The 14,063-nt window shown below is 40.1% G+C and overlaps 1 long non-coding RNA gene across 2 annotated transcripts in view; it reads left to right on the top strand.

Annotated features, from left to right (window-relative positions):
• Window positions 1-2,911: 2,911 nt before the first annotated feature.
• The window catches only part of LOC126508292 (uncharacterized), a 35,396-nt gene continuing 24,244 nt past the window's right edge, over window positions 2,912-14,063 (top strand). The window contains exons 1-2 of one of the 2 annotated variants that reach the window (XR_007593770.1): window positions 2,912-2,947; window positions 11,297-11,391. This is a non-coding gene — a long non-coding RNA (uncharacterized lncRNA). Of the gene's footprint in view, window positions 2,948-10,656; window positions 10,747-11,296; window positions 11,392-14,063 lie in introns of those variants that run through there. The other variant, XR_007593771.1, reaches the window with a different exon arrangement.

Genomic DNA, 14,063 nt, shown 5'->3' with positions numbered 1-14,063 from the left:
AGGACTGACATGACTAAAATTACATAAATGTATAAAATGTTAGATGTTAAAATTGAGAAAAATTAAAATACTATTCTAAATGGAAGAGAGAGACAACACTTATCCAAAGAGAAGCACAGAAATTCAAAGCTGTAGGCATGTATACAACCGTCACTGCCCATGAAAAATTCTGTTACTTTTTGCACAAAATGGAATTTGTTTATATAAGGAATAGAGCTTTGCTATAAAAGATAAGAGCTACAATCATGTCAGTTATTAATAAGTAGAATTTATAAAATCTCATTGCCAGTAAATCCAAGGGTAAAGAAGCTCCAAGTATCGAGAGTTCTAAATCATCGGCTGATTAGCCAGGTAGAGTATGGACCTCTCCTGACACCAATTATCAAATCCTGTGGGTTGAGTCAAGGAGAAATAGTCCATGCAGGGAGCATGAAAGTAGCATTCTAAAATTTGGGTTATGTAAGGATGAGTGGAAAGGATGCAAACCAGGGGTCAGCAAATGCAGACGCTCCAGCTCCCAGCTTGGGAAACGGAAGCATGCCTCCCAAAGAGTAGCATTCGGAGCACTGTGCACAGAACCAACGTTTCTTCCCCTTCCCAAACACTAGGCAATAAGTCATAGATAAAAGGGGCTTGAGCATCTTCATGCCAAACCTAGTGCTAGATGGGAGGGTGTTTGCTTACCTAGGCTCTTTCTGGCTGTTCACACGAGACCGCTCAACTTTCATCATGATTTACTATAGCGACACTCAGAATTCCTTAGTAGTGCTGAGGAAATAACAGCAACTAATTGAGTTTTAAAAAAAGTAAATGTTTGATCAATTCAACAGTGCATCGGAAATGAGAAAGCAATTGTGTTTTGATTTCCATATGGCCCCTGTTGTCAAGTTGTCAAAGAGAGTGTCTGGTTGGAAACTAAGTCCACACTGTGGGATGTGGTGTCTAAGGAGACACGTTTGTTTCTTTAATGTCTTCGCAAGGCTCCACACAAGCACCTGCGTCCATACTGGCCTCCTGCGATTGAGAATCGGACTTGATTAGTGGCAGAATCCTAATGTGAACACTGGAAGGAGACAGGGAATTCACAGAAGCCAGTGGTGAAACACAAGGCAGCTCACACTAAGGATCTGTAAACAAGGTGCATAAACAAGATTGAGCATTGATTTAGGGTGTGACTTTTGCAGTGGGGAGATGTGAGGCCGTCATCTCTCACATAGTTTGGTTTGGTTTGTTTCTGGGACAAGTTCTCTCCAGGTCGCCCAGGCTGGCTTTGAACTTGTGTAGCACAGAGTTCATGATCTTCTTGGCTCAACCTCTCTGGTCCTAGAATAACAGGTATGGGCTATGATCTTGTTGCTTTTGAGGGCAAAAGCAGTTTTTTAATTAAAAGTTGGGTTTTTGTTAGCCCAGGAACTTCTGATACTCAGTTAAGCATCTATACTGCCATGCCTTCTAAATCCCACACCCAAAGAACAACAATATGGTCCATGTGGATAGCCGGTGAGAGGACACATCCCATGCTATATGGTTCATCCCCATCGCCTCACTATTGGATGGACTAGACCATCCCAAAACAGCTTGTTTTCTCTGCAGAAAGCCAAGGCTTTTTAGTGTGTGTTCTTCCTATTTGAAATCAGCAAGCTACCCGTGCAGACTAACGCTATCAAAAGGATATATTACTGCAAGACTTTTAGTAAAAGCATCATTAACAGGACATGTGCTCGAGATACAAGTGCTTCAGTGAGGTGGCGGAGTCACACCCAGTTCTTTTGGAATTGTGTGAGAGAAGGATCAGACGACTCTGCCCTTTTCAGCTTTCTTACGTTGTGTTGGCTCGTTATCCTTCATCTTGCCACTGGTCCTAAAATAAGATAAGGAGCGGGGACTCTTAATGAGAAAATAACCTTCCAAGATCCATTCCTGCACCCTCTCTATTTTGACTGATGACATAGCTGCTAATAAGATTAGTGCCTTCCCTTCTGCTCATTTTCCAGCAGGATTAGTTGCTGCTTTTATACCCTCTGCTGCTAATTTTGCTAGCAAATCTCTTGAGAATTCCAGCCTAATTTTCTGCTACCGGAAGCAGAACGGATGCCGCACTAGGTCAGCCGGCGGTGTTTAATTCCTCTAGGGAACCCCAAAGAATAGAACCTGTAGGTGTAATTCAGACACAAACATCAAATAAACATCAGGGACCAATTTTTCAGACAGGGAAATTGATTACTTTGAACTAGATAATCTTTCTTTTTCATAACTCACTACACGGAGTTATTCTAAAAGGTATGCACCACATTATTAATGTTAATATCTATATTGTATCACAATGCTCTATGTCTTTTGAACGTTTTAGTGATTCTTTGAGAATTTTATACGATGTATTTTGATCATATTTACTTCCCCAATCTTCTACCAGCTCTTTCCAGATCTACCTCCATCTCCCTGTTCTCCCCAACTTTGTGTCCACTCTTATTTTTTAAATACTCCAATAAGTCCAGTTTGAGCTGCTCATATATTCCTGGGTGCGAGGCCATCCCTAGAATGTTTGTTTGGTATCGCAGTGATGTAACACTTGTCAGAAGCAACTTTGGTGGGAAAAAAGTTTATTTCATTTTATACTTTTCAGTCTATCATAAAGAAAAGTCAAAGCAAAAACTCAAGGCAGTTGCTCAAAAAAGAAAGCATAGAGGAATGTTGCTTATGGACTTGCTTTCCTGTGCAACCCTGGACCACCATCCCAGGGGTCATGATGCCCACTAGCGATCTGGGACCTTCCTGCATCAATAAATCAAGATGGTGTGCCACAGACATGCCAACGGTTCCCTAGAATGGAGGCTTTTCCTCAGCTGAGGTTCTCTCTTCCCAGGAGACTGCAGATCCTGTAAAACTGGCACAAACAAACCAGCACAGCAAGGCTTTGGGGACTCACTGCCCAACAACTCCACAGGAGGTAACCCAGTCCTAGAATTTAGCCTTTTCCTTGATGAAATATGACATTATTTTATTTTGAAGCAGGCTATTTGGTGTCCATTAGGTCAAAGTACTTTGCAGATTTCTGACAGTCATACTGAATATCGGTTACAATCAGTGACTTCCCCTAACATCTTCGTTGACTTTGATTTGATGCTTTCATTGGGGTTTGTCTTCTATAAAGCTGAGTGTAAAGAGACTGAGAGACATTTGTTCTTTGATGGACATGTGTCCTAGGGAAGCACTTTAGCTATCGAGGATAAACTGAAGTGGAGGCCAAGTCTCTGAGATAACATAGTTGAGGTGAGAAGACAGATAGGAACCTAGTAGGCAAATGCCGTACTAAATGGTTTCCATCTTGAGGTAAAAAAAAAAAAAAAAGAAGTTGAAGAGCAAAACCTAATAATCTTGAAGGCTAACCAGGACTCTAGCCTACCCGCTTCGAGTCAAGAAGATGCCTTTACCATATTCCCGAATTCTGCCATTGCATTTCCGTTGCATCACTGAAAGATCATCTTGTCTCCACCCCCCCCCCCGCCCCCCAGAGTGGCAAACTCAGTCCAGTTAAGATTGTAACATAGGTAAGATTTGTCTAAGTCACTTATTTGCTTATTCATTTCAACAAACATCTATCACATTAGTTTTTGTCCATTCCTCTGAAAGGCCAGTATTGCAAGGATGTGAAATTATTTAGAGAAAGCCTTGTGCTTCTGAGGAGGTTTTTGACAGGTCAATATTCTTACTTGAACAAATGGAAAACATAATAAAAGTCATTTTCAAAGGCGTCTGAGAGCTGTGAAAGCTAGAAAGATGAAATGAACTAAAATTCTAGAGAGAGAGAGAGCACTATCTGAGGTGATCTGATGGTTGGCAGCAATTTTTCTCTCAGGGTGTCTGTCAGTTCTGGGAATGCCCAATTGGTTCAGCTTGACCCAAGTAGAGGGACTCTACTGGGATCACAGAACCCAGCCAAAAGCACGGTGATCACACACAGCTCTGGGAGCACGAGGAGTTGGAGATGGGTGTCTGGTATCCACATTATACTGTAATCTCCCACCATCTCGCAGGACTCAGAAAATGAAGACTAGTTGGGGAAAGACCCTGTCTCAATACACACCCCGTTTCTTTCTAAAAAGATGTATTAAATCTTGAGGTTGTGTGAGGCAGGACACCGATGAGGAAGACGAAAATTTCTGTACCTCCTGTAATCAGTTAGTACTGAAGGGGTGAAGAGTCACCATGCTTGCAATGAAATAGCTTGGGTAGCCATGCCCAGGGACGTGGAAATCTGGGGTAGATGGAGCTTTCTACAACTTTACCACAGTCTAATTCCTAATCAGTTTCTAGGATCAGACTCTACCATATGTTAACCAGGCTATGTTAATCACCTATGTTTGCCATCACCTAAAATGCCACAGACTGAATGTCTTAAACAACAGATACCTATTCTTACATTTTCACAATTCTAGATGATGGGAAATCTGAAATCAAAACTGTAGTTAATTTGACTTCTCATGCTGGCCTTCTTCCTGGATGAGGATTGAAGATGGTTGCCATCTCACAGTGGGCCTTCCTGGGGCAGAACGGAGAAGGAGAAATGAAGGGAAAAGACAGAGACCAGGGGGAGTTCTCTGCTTCTGTAATGCCACAAACCCTATAAAGTTAGGATCCCAATCTTACTCCCTCATTTCCTATTGGTACTTCATTTGAAACTTGTCTTCAAATATAGACATACTGGGGAGGATAGAACTCAAAAGAGAAGAATTTTACTCTGTGGAATATGGGAGTATCAGGAACCTCTGTGGGTCCTTTCTGTGGGATATCCTACCTGCAAACAAGAGTTACTTGACCTGTCAACAAGCAAGGTCATAGGGGAAAAGTCTGATAAAAGCAAATGGACAGCTTGCATGGACACACACCTTTAATTCTAGCACTTGGTAGATGTAAGGCAATCTCCGAGTCCAAAGCCAGCCTACTCTACACAGTGAGTTCAAGTACAGCAAGAGCTACATACCATTTTAAAAATAAACAAACAAAAACAAAAGCAAATGATCAAATGGACAGGCGATTCACCTAACTGAATTTGGAACAACTATATTTGGTGATTTCTGGGTATCTAATGATGGGAACAGCTGCTTACCTCCTGATATCTCCCTTGGTAAAATCAACAAAATAGGAAATGAAGTGCTACATGAACCCGTGCCTTCAGCATGAAGTGAGTCTTGATAAAAAAGAAGAAATCACCATATTCCCAAGTCAGATCTCTTGCTTAATATTTGTCCTGCAGAAGGCCCCATACTAAGTAAATACAGAGAGACAGACTTCAGGATAGTCACAAATAGGAAGCTAGCAAAAGGGCCTAGGATTCATCAAAAGCTACCACTCCAAGGACCAAGTTTACTTTGTATGAAAATTCTCCAGCTGTGTCCAGGCAGAGTGGAACACGGGTTGTAGGGAAAGAACTTCAGAATGAGTGTTTGAGGTTAAATGAGTCGTGAGGTGTTTACAAGACACTGTTTAGAAGATACTGTTAAGTAGCAGACAATGCTGAGGGGGAGTGCCCTCTGACCTTGCTCCTTGATGAGGAAAGGTGCAAACGATGGCTCGTACACGGCCAGAGGCCGTCAATGGCCCCCAAAGCAAGGAGCCTGTGCTATTATGAGGTGATTTTGTCATTAGACCAGAAGTCTTATAAACAGGCATAATACTGGAAAAATGAAAACAAAGCAATAAATTCTTACAAGGCCATTTCACAAAACCAGAGAAGAAACTTTTATACACATGAGTTGTTTAACAGCTTTTACCCTCTTTAAGAACTCTGAAGGAGAAAATGTGTATACTTCCCACACTCTAAACAGAATTATAATCATTCAAGCATTGGGAAAATGATAGAACACCTTAAACTGACAACTTGAGAAAAACCATTAATGGATAGAAGCCAGAGGAAGTGGAAGCGAAAGTCAAGTGATCAGCAGAGGGAAATGGATGGAGAAGACTAGAGAAGAGAGTAAGCTACTGAGAACCTGAGCAAAGAGACACATTTGGCAAGTGGAAATGAAAGGTGGAAAGGCAAATGAGAGAATAAAGTCGAAAGGAAATCAAAGTGGTTAGAGATATTAGGAAGGGAAGGCTGAGAATCTGTGTATTAAGGGACAGACTAATACTCCCTGAATACTGGTGTAAATATTCAACCAGGAATAAAGAATCCAGTGCAGTTTAACAATAGCCCATGGCCAAGTGAGATTTATTATTATAATATTAGGAAATTCACTAATGTTATATTAATGGCTTTAAAAGAAAACATGACCCTCATAATAATCTCCATAAACACTGAAAAAAAACTATGATAAATGTCAAGATCTACTACAACAGAACTATGGAAAGGGAACGGAAGACCTTCCAACATGTTGCAATTGCTATGCATGTACCCACACTGTGATGGTCGGTGCTGGGAACCCAGTAGAACCTAGACTCACTGGGAGATGGGTCTACGTGCATGCCTCTGGGGGATTATCTTGATTGCATAAATTGAGTGAGAAGGCTCTCCCTCTGAGGGTGGCAACATTCCTTCCTTCAGTAGCAGACCGTGGACAGTACAGACCATCAATAGAAAGTGAGCGATAGATACGTATTCAACTGGGACTTTCTGCTGTGTTACTGTGGATGCAATGTGACTAGTGACTACTTTGTCTGCTGTGATGCCTTGGCACTGACAAGCTGTGACCTTTAACTATCAGCTAATAATCCTTGCCACCCAGTGATGCTCTGTCGGGTATTTTGTCATAGCAACAAGAAAAGGAACTGAAGACTTTATATACACTCGCCTATCCGGATGTTCAGGAGAGACACTGGAGTCCTCCCCAGTTATATTAAGAACCCTGTCTATATTCTTATTGAACGCTGCAGGAGAATTATTACTTACAGAAATTATGGCATATAGATTGAGTAGAGGCATACGAATAGTTTAAAAATAACAATAGTAAGGACTTGTTCTCTATTATATATGCAGATAATTAAATAGTATACTTTGAAAACCTTTACTATATATGTAGGTAATTAAATAGTATATTTTGAAAACTTTAAAACATTATAAGAGATCAAGTTAACTTAAGAACCATAACAAGTTTTCGAAATAGCATAGGGAACTTGATAGCCTTCACATGTGTACTCAACAACACTATCAGCTTGTTGATTTGGAAACAGCAGAAATGCTTCTCATGGGTCTGGAAGCCGGGGACTCTAAGGTACTGCCAGGTCCAGTGTTTTCTGGGTGCCAGGAGTCTGACCTATAGATGACACCTTCTTATGTTGTTCTCACATAGTAACAAGGAAAAAGAATTCCCTTGGCTCCACTTTATACAGACATTAACTCTATTTATGGGGGCTCCACCCTTCGGACCTAATTAACTCTCCAAATGCCTCTTAGTAGCATCATCTTAGGGGCTAGGATTTCAACCTATAAATTTGAGATGACACAATCATTCAGAACCTCGCACATCTAGATATAATACCTCTTGAATTACAAAAATATTATCTTTCAAGGAACTTTAGATTTGGAGGAACCGTTTTTTATTATAAAAAGATTCTTCATTATAACACTACTGGTAATTGTAAAAGACTATAAATATCCTAAGTGATTATATAGATAGAGTGTGAGCAAATTAAAATGCCCACATGGGAGGCTAGGAAGCAATTAAAAGAAATTAGAAATATCTTATGAATAAAGAATGATTATGAGAAAAGGTAAAATCCAAGAGAGAATAGAGAGTCACCCTTCATGAAAGAAAGAAAGGGTTTCAAGAAAGTGTGTCCTCACACTGATTTATGTTTTGAAAAAAGTTTGAATAACTTGGACACCAAAGAAACTAGTTATCTGTGGGAGATACTGCTGGAAAAGGCAAAAAGAGAGAAAGGATAAAAATGGAGTAGTTAAGAAGAAAAAGAAACGACATTTTCCTAAGAGTAACCCTCTCTTGATGTTCATGGAAATCTGATTTTAAGACCTTTGTAGATAAGAAAAATTCTGGATGTTAAAATCAAAGTCAAAACCAAACACTATCCAAAACCAAAACCACATTACAAATCTATAGCACCAAATCATCACAATATTGGTCTAAATGCAGATCTGTATACTAGGATAATAGAATAGAGACCCAAGAAACAGCCCCACGCATCTGAAGACAACTGATTTTTTTGATGGAGCTGCTAAGAATGTTTTCTGGAGAAAAGAGAATCTTGTCAATAAATGATGCTTGAAAAGTGGATATACATGGGTAGAAAAACGAAATGAGAATTTTGTATCTCATCAATTATAAAATCTGCTCGAAATGGATTATAGGCTTAAACATATGACATGAAACTATTATAAAAAAAAAAAAGCATGGGTAAACATTTTAGGACACCGGAATGAACAAGGAGGTTTGGGACAAGATTCTGAAAGCAAACACGAGACAAAAAAAAGCAAAACTAGACAAAAGGAATTCTAGCGAGTTAAAATCCTTCTGCAGGAGAAACAATAACGAAAGTGGAGAGACAACCTGAAGGATGGGAGGAAACATTAGCAGTGTGTATATCCGACAACACAATTCTCAGAATGCACATGAAAACTCCAACAACTGAATGCCAAGCAAAACAAAGCTGTTCAAAGGGAGATAACCGATCTAAGTAGACACTTCTCAAAAGAAGACGTACAAGCAACCGACAGATGCATGAAAAGCTGTGTAATGCTATTAATTCTTTGGTAAATGCAAATCAAACCATGATGAGATAGTGCCTCGCTACCGTGAGAAGGGCTACCATCAAAAACAGTGAGAGATAACGTGCTAGTGATGCTGTAGAGAAAGGGAACTCTGACACACTGTTGGTGTTAGTTCATACATTGTAGAAAACAATATAAAGTTTCCACAAAAGATCAGAGTAGATCTACTATATGAGCCTGTGATCCTTTCCCGAAGGAAAGGAAGTCATTGTGTGTAAGATATCTGCATTCCCACGTTACTGCTGTGATGGCCACAAGAGCTAAGAACGGAAACGATCTACATCTTCAAACTGATAATTGGAAAAAGACAATTTGGTAACCCACAATGGGAGTCTAATCAAGCAATCAAAATAATGAAATCCTGCCCATTGTGATCTGTTTGGACCTGGAGGTCTTTATGGCAAAGTGAAAAACTCAGGTAGCTAAAGCTTTGTTCTCCTCTGTGGAACCTACAAAATTCAATCTCATAGAAACTGGAAGGAGGGGGAGAAGAGATGAAGAGAGACAGTTGGATAAAGGACTGGTGCCGAGAAGGATGGAGAGGAAGTGGGGAGAGAGCTGTAGAAAGACTGGATGCAGTTGAAGCATGAGCTATGCATCTCTGAAAACAGCACAGTCCATTAATTTGTGCAACCAATGTAAGTTCATGTCGACAATAAAGTTTGAAAACAAAGAAGTTGAGAGGAGAATGGTGGCTGAGAGACTAAGAAGGGTAGGAGGGAGAGAAAGATTGACAAAGGGTCCTAGGTTACAGTTAGGTAGGGCCAAGAGGTCCCACTGTACCATCTTCATGGCACAATGACTGTGACAATAGCAAAGAATTTTACCTTTAGAAAAGCTCCTCATGAAGACAAGATAAATGCTTGGGGAGACAGAAAAAACCTGCTTTCAACATTATACAATCATATATATGTCAAAATCTTATGGCATTAGGTTAGTATGAACAATTTTTATGTCCTTATGTATCAGTTAAATGATACATTTACTTTAATAAAAATATCCACAGATATTCAAGTGTCTTACATTGTTGTGGTATGTTTGTATATGGTGTGAAGATGTATTTTCTGTGATTGTTGTAATAAAAAGCTGAATGGCCAATAGTTAAGCAGAAGGTATAGGCAGGACTTCCAGAAACAGAGAGGACTCTGGGACAAAGAAAGGAGGAGATGCCAGGAGACACAGAGAGAAAACATGAGGTATAAGATGAAAGAGAGGTAACACCATATGATAGAACATAGATTAATATAAATAGGTTAATTTAAGTTATAGAAGTTGGTTAGAAACAAACCTAAGCTAAGGCCAAACTTTAATAATTAATAAATCTCTGTATTGTTATTTTGGAGCTGGTGGAAAAAAACTCATTACACTGCACAGCAGGTCTAGAATTTGCATATAACTCATGCACATTTTTCTGTATTCTTTAATCCATCTGTAAATTACTTATAATGCCTGATACTAAGCAAATGTTATGTAAATAGCATATCATTTAGAGGATATTGACAGTAGAAGCAGTCTGCATGTATTCAATAGACAAAGGTTTATAACATATTCCTATATATAGCTGGTTTAAGCCACACACACAAATGGGATACAGAGGACTGGCTGTCTAACTTTATGTGCAGTTTTAATTAGAACACGAGGCCAACAGTCAGGGTTATTTATCTTTTTCAAGTAAATTTGAACAGAACATTTTGTTCAGGTATGAACACAAGAGTTCAGAAAAGATTCAATATGCATTTATTTACACAGGCTACAAAAGAATGCACACTACTTATGTATATATCCCACTTGGAACAATGGTTCAGAGGACAATTGGTTGTTACGTTAAGTGAGAACTCTTGTCATCTGCGAACTGCAAGTTCATAACCAATCTCTTTTGACAAGGAAGTCTCTCTGAATACTTCACAGAGAGACTAGCTTGATCTCGGGCTGTCGACAGCATGCAGGGCTTAATTACATCCTAACCATGTTACCATTTCTCAGAACACTAAGTATTCTTAATTACTTCCTTCTTTTATGAGGTAAGAACAATTAAAATCTACTCTTTTGATAATATTGATATATGCAGTGTTATGAAAGTCATATCCCATTGTGCTTTGTAAACATAGAATCTATATAATTCTTATAAATACATTATATATATCAATATATATCAGATATCATTATAAATAATGAAGAGGAAATTGCTTTCAGTGTGTAAGGTACCCTGGGCGAAGCACAGGTCATCTTCTGGGTACAATTGCTAGGCCATTTTATGTGCCTCTTTTCTCCTGCTATGGCCTCTATATTGTCACAATTGCCTCAAGGACTCGCCACGGCCAAGCCTGTGTCCTGACGATTGACTTTGTAATTGGAATATCATTTGACTTGTGTGATGGTTTGAATAGGAATGCCCCCCAGAGGCTCATATATTTGAATACTTGTTCATCAGGGAGTGGTGCTTCTTGAAAGGGATATTTTTGCAGTAGGTGTAACCTTGTGGGAGGAAGTGTGTCACTAGGAATGGGCTTTGGAGTTTCAACTGCTCAAGTTGGCTCACTGTCTCTCTCTTCCTGCTGCCTGCTGTTCCAGATTTAGAATTCTCAGCTTCTTCTCCAGCACCGTGTCTCCTGCCTGCACGTCACCCTGCCTCTTGCCATGACGACAATGGACTAAACCTCTGAACTGTAAGCCAGCTCCAGTTAAATTCTTTCCCTTATAAGAGTTGCAGTGGTCATGGTGTCTCTTCACAGCAATAGAACACCAAGACAATTTGCTAATGTTATTTAGCCTTCTTTCTGTGGTGTGGGTAACTGACTTAAAATTAAATCCGAGTCCTGGCTCCTCCTTTCAGATCTCAGAAAAGAAAAAAAAAAAAAAACAACAACAAAAAAAAAAAACCTCTGGGTCTTGTTTTTCTCACCTGCAAGGTTCAGCGTGTAAAACCTCAGCCACTGAGTCAATTTCTAGTAACAAGCAATCAACAGGTTATTCCCCACTTCTTTTCATTCCAGCCTCCTCTGTCATTAGTAAGAACTCATCGTCTACCGACATTTAAGCATCCATGGAACGGTGTTTTCGAAACTCATTTGTCTCAGTCAAGGTTGTGCCCACAAGCGGCAGAAACAAACTGGCTGATTCAGGCAGAAAATTACTTAATTAAAGGCCATTGAGCAGGTCCCAAAAAATCTCCAGAAAAACCTGAGAACCAGGCTTAGTGGTTCCACATTAGGCCTCAAGAGAAGGTTCAGTTTCTTTGTTGTAGCATTTGGTCTACTCAGCTCGACTGACATGGTAGCCAGGAGAGTGGCAGACCATGTGTGTGAGTGTGTGTGCGTGTTACACAAAATAACATCTATTATTAATTATACACAGTTGGTGTCCACAGTTAGGCTGGGTAAAAAGTTCCGTGGTCTGTGTTCTCTGAGTTTAAGACCAGAGAAAGCCGTAGTGCATATAGAGCCCTGAAAACTAGAGGACTGGTGGTCTAGATATGATACTGAATATTAAAGTCTCAGATTCAGAAATTCCAAGAACAAAAGAAGATTCGCCGGCTCTGGCAGTCAGGCAGGCAGGCAGCCATTTCTGTTTTCCTTAGTTAGACTCTCAATGGGGAGCAGACGCCTACTCATTGTGGGGGAGAGCAGGGTGTTTCACCCAGTTTAAATGACAGCCGCTTTCACGAACATCTTCACAGACACATCCAAAAGTAGATGTCTGGATATTCCTAAGGCTAGTTGGGATATATTAAATGGCCACACTAAAGAAACGTTCTTTTCCCTCTTTCTCCCGCTGCCTTATTTCCTTTCCTTACCTCCACTTAGTTTAAAATGTCCTATAATTTGGACAACTTCTTTCTTCGCAGCACCTAACACAGCATGCGGGACTTTAGCCGGAAGCGATGCTTTAGGCTAAGGACGGCCATGCTATCATCTCCAGCTCATTCAGAAACAAAAAATGGGAATCATGGGAAGTTGGAGGGAGTGGTAGTTAGAGGAGTTGGGAAGAATTGATATGCTCAAAAATTAATTAGGGATTCTCAGAGGATTAATAAAATGCTGTTGAAAGAAAAGAAAAGCCTTTTGAGGAACAAATTTGCTCTGGGGACTTTGAGATGGTGACGGCAGAGCCTTTCCCTTCTGTGGCCATCTTCTCCTCGTCAGCTCTAAACAGCGAGCAAACCTATCGACCTAGGGCTCACGGGAGGGGGCTCAAACCTAGCTACTTACGAAGAGAAGCTAGTCAGTGAAAAGAAACCACGTGGAAGAAAGTACTGTGATGAAATCCATCAACCACATTTATTAGATGATTTTTAAGGACTGTGATCTTTAAAATAAAGAATTGCATTTTATTATGGCAGCGGAAAATGCCATTGACCTCACAAGTGTTTAACTGTTTCTAGTCTCCGGATTTCAGAACAGCTTTTACCTTCACACAAAAGTAAAATTTTAAATCATTCTGGGCTGTGTTCCCCCTCCTCCCAAAGATATATTTCCACCATCCATGCAAGTATAAAGGGGTCAGGATGGCCCTTGTGAAATACACGGCTGAGAATCTATGAAGCCAAATGACCACCATCCTCAATCTGTAAGTTTTCAGACAGAAGTACAAAAACCATGAAGAAAGTTGACTGTTGCTTTTCTGAAATTGAGTTATTCATACCAAGTGACAGAAACACGCATAACGTTAGTTTAAAGAGAAAGAGGGAAGAAAACAGGGTGAAGAAATTAGTAAAACATTGACCCAGCACGTGAGCAGCGCAGAGGTAAGGTGGGTCTCCACAGGTACAGTCAGGTTCAGGATTCCACTGGAAGATTAGGAATTAAGATCGGGTTTGGTTTGTTTCCTCCCCCACCCAGCAGGTTTCAACTCAGAGTTCTGTTTTTACCTTAACCCTCCAATGGACTCTTTAGCTTTTGGTTAATGAAAACAACTGTACATTTCTACAAGGTCTGTTTTCACAGTGCAATATGTGCATATAACACATGTTATCTAGACCAGGATTGACATAGGTATAATTGCATATATTTATCCTTTATGTTGGAAACATTCTAAACATTTTCTGCTAGCTATTTTGAAGTATTCAGTTAATCAATTGCTGACAGATCCCTTCTATACTGTAATCCTGTGCTGCCTAGACTTACATACTCCCTCATCAAATCAAGCCAAGAGCATGACAGGGGGAGGGGAGGAAGCATCTCTCTCACGCCCCCAGTGGCATCTAGTGTACGCAAGTGTTTCTTTGTCTTGGCTAGTTCTAGGTCATTTTATGCCCCACTCACAGGGTGGAATATATAGGAGAAGAAGTGAGCTCTAGCCCAAATGGGCTGCTATTTATTTACAATTACAGCCTCCAGAT

Source organism: Alexandromys fortis, unplaced genomic scaffold, assembly GCF_014885135.2.
Source record: "Alexandromys fortis isolate MF-2015 unplaced genomic scaffold, M_Fortis_MF-2015_v1.1 scaffold_61, whole genome shotgun sequence".
Classification (NCBI taxonomy): domain Eukaryota; kingdom Metazoa; phylum Chordata; class Mammalia; order Rodentia; family Cricetidae; genus Alexandromys; species Alexandromys fortis.
Note: the sequence above shows the minus strand (reverse complement) of the source record. Positions and strands in the feature narration are given on the sequence as shown.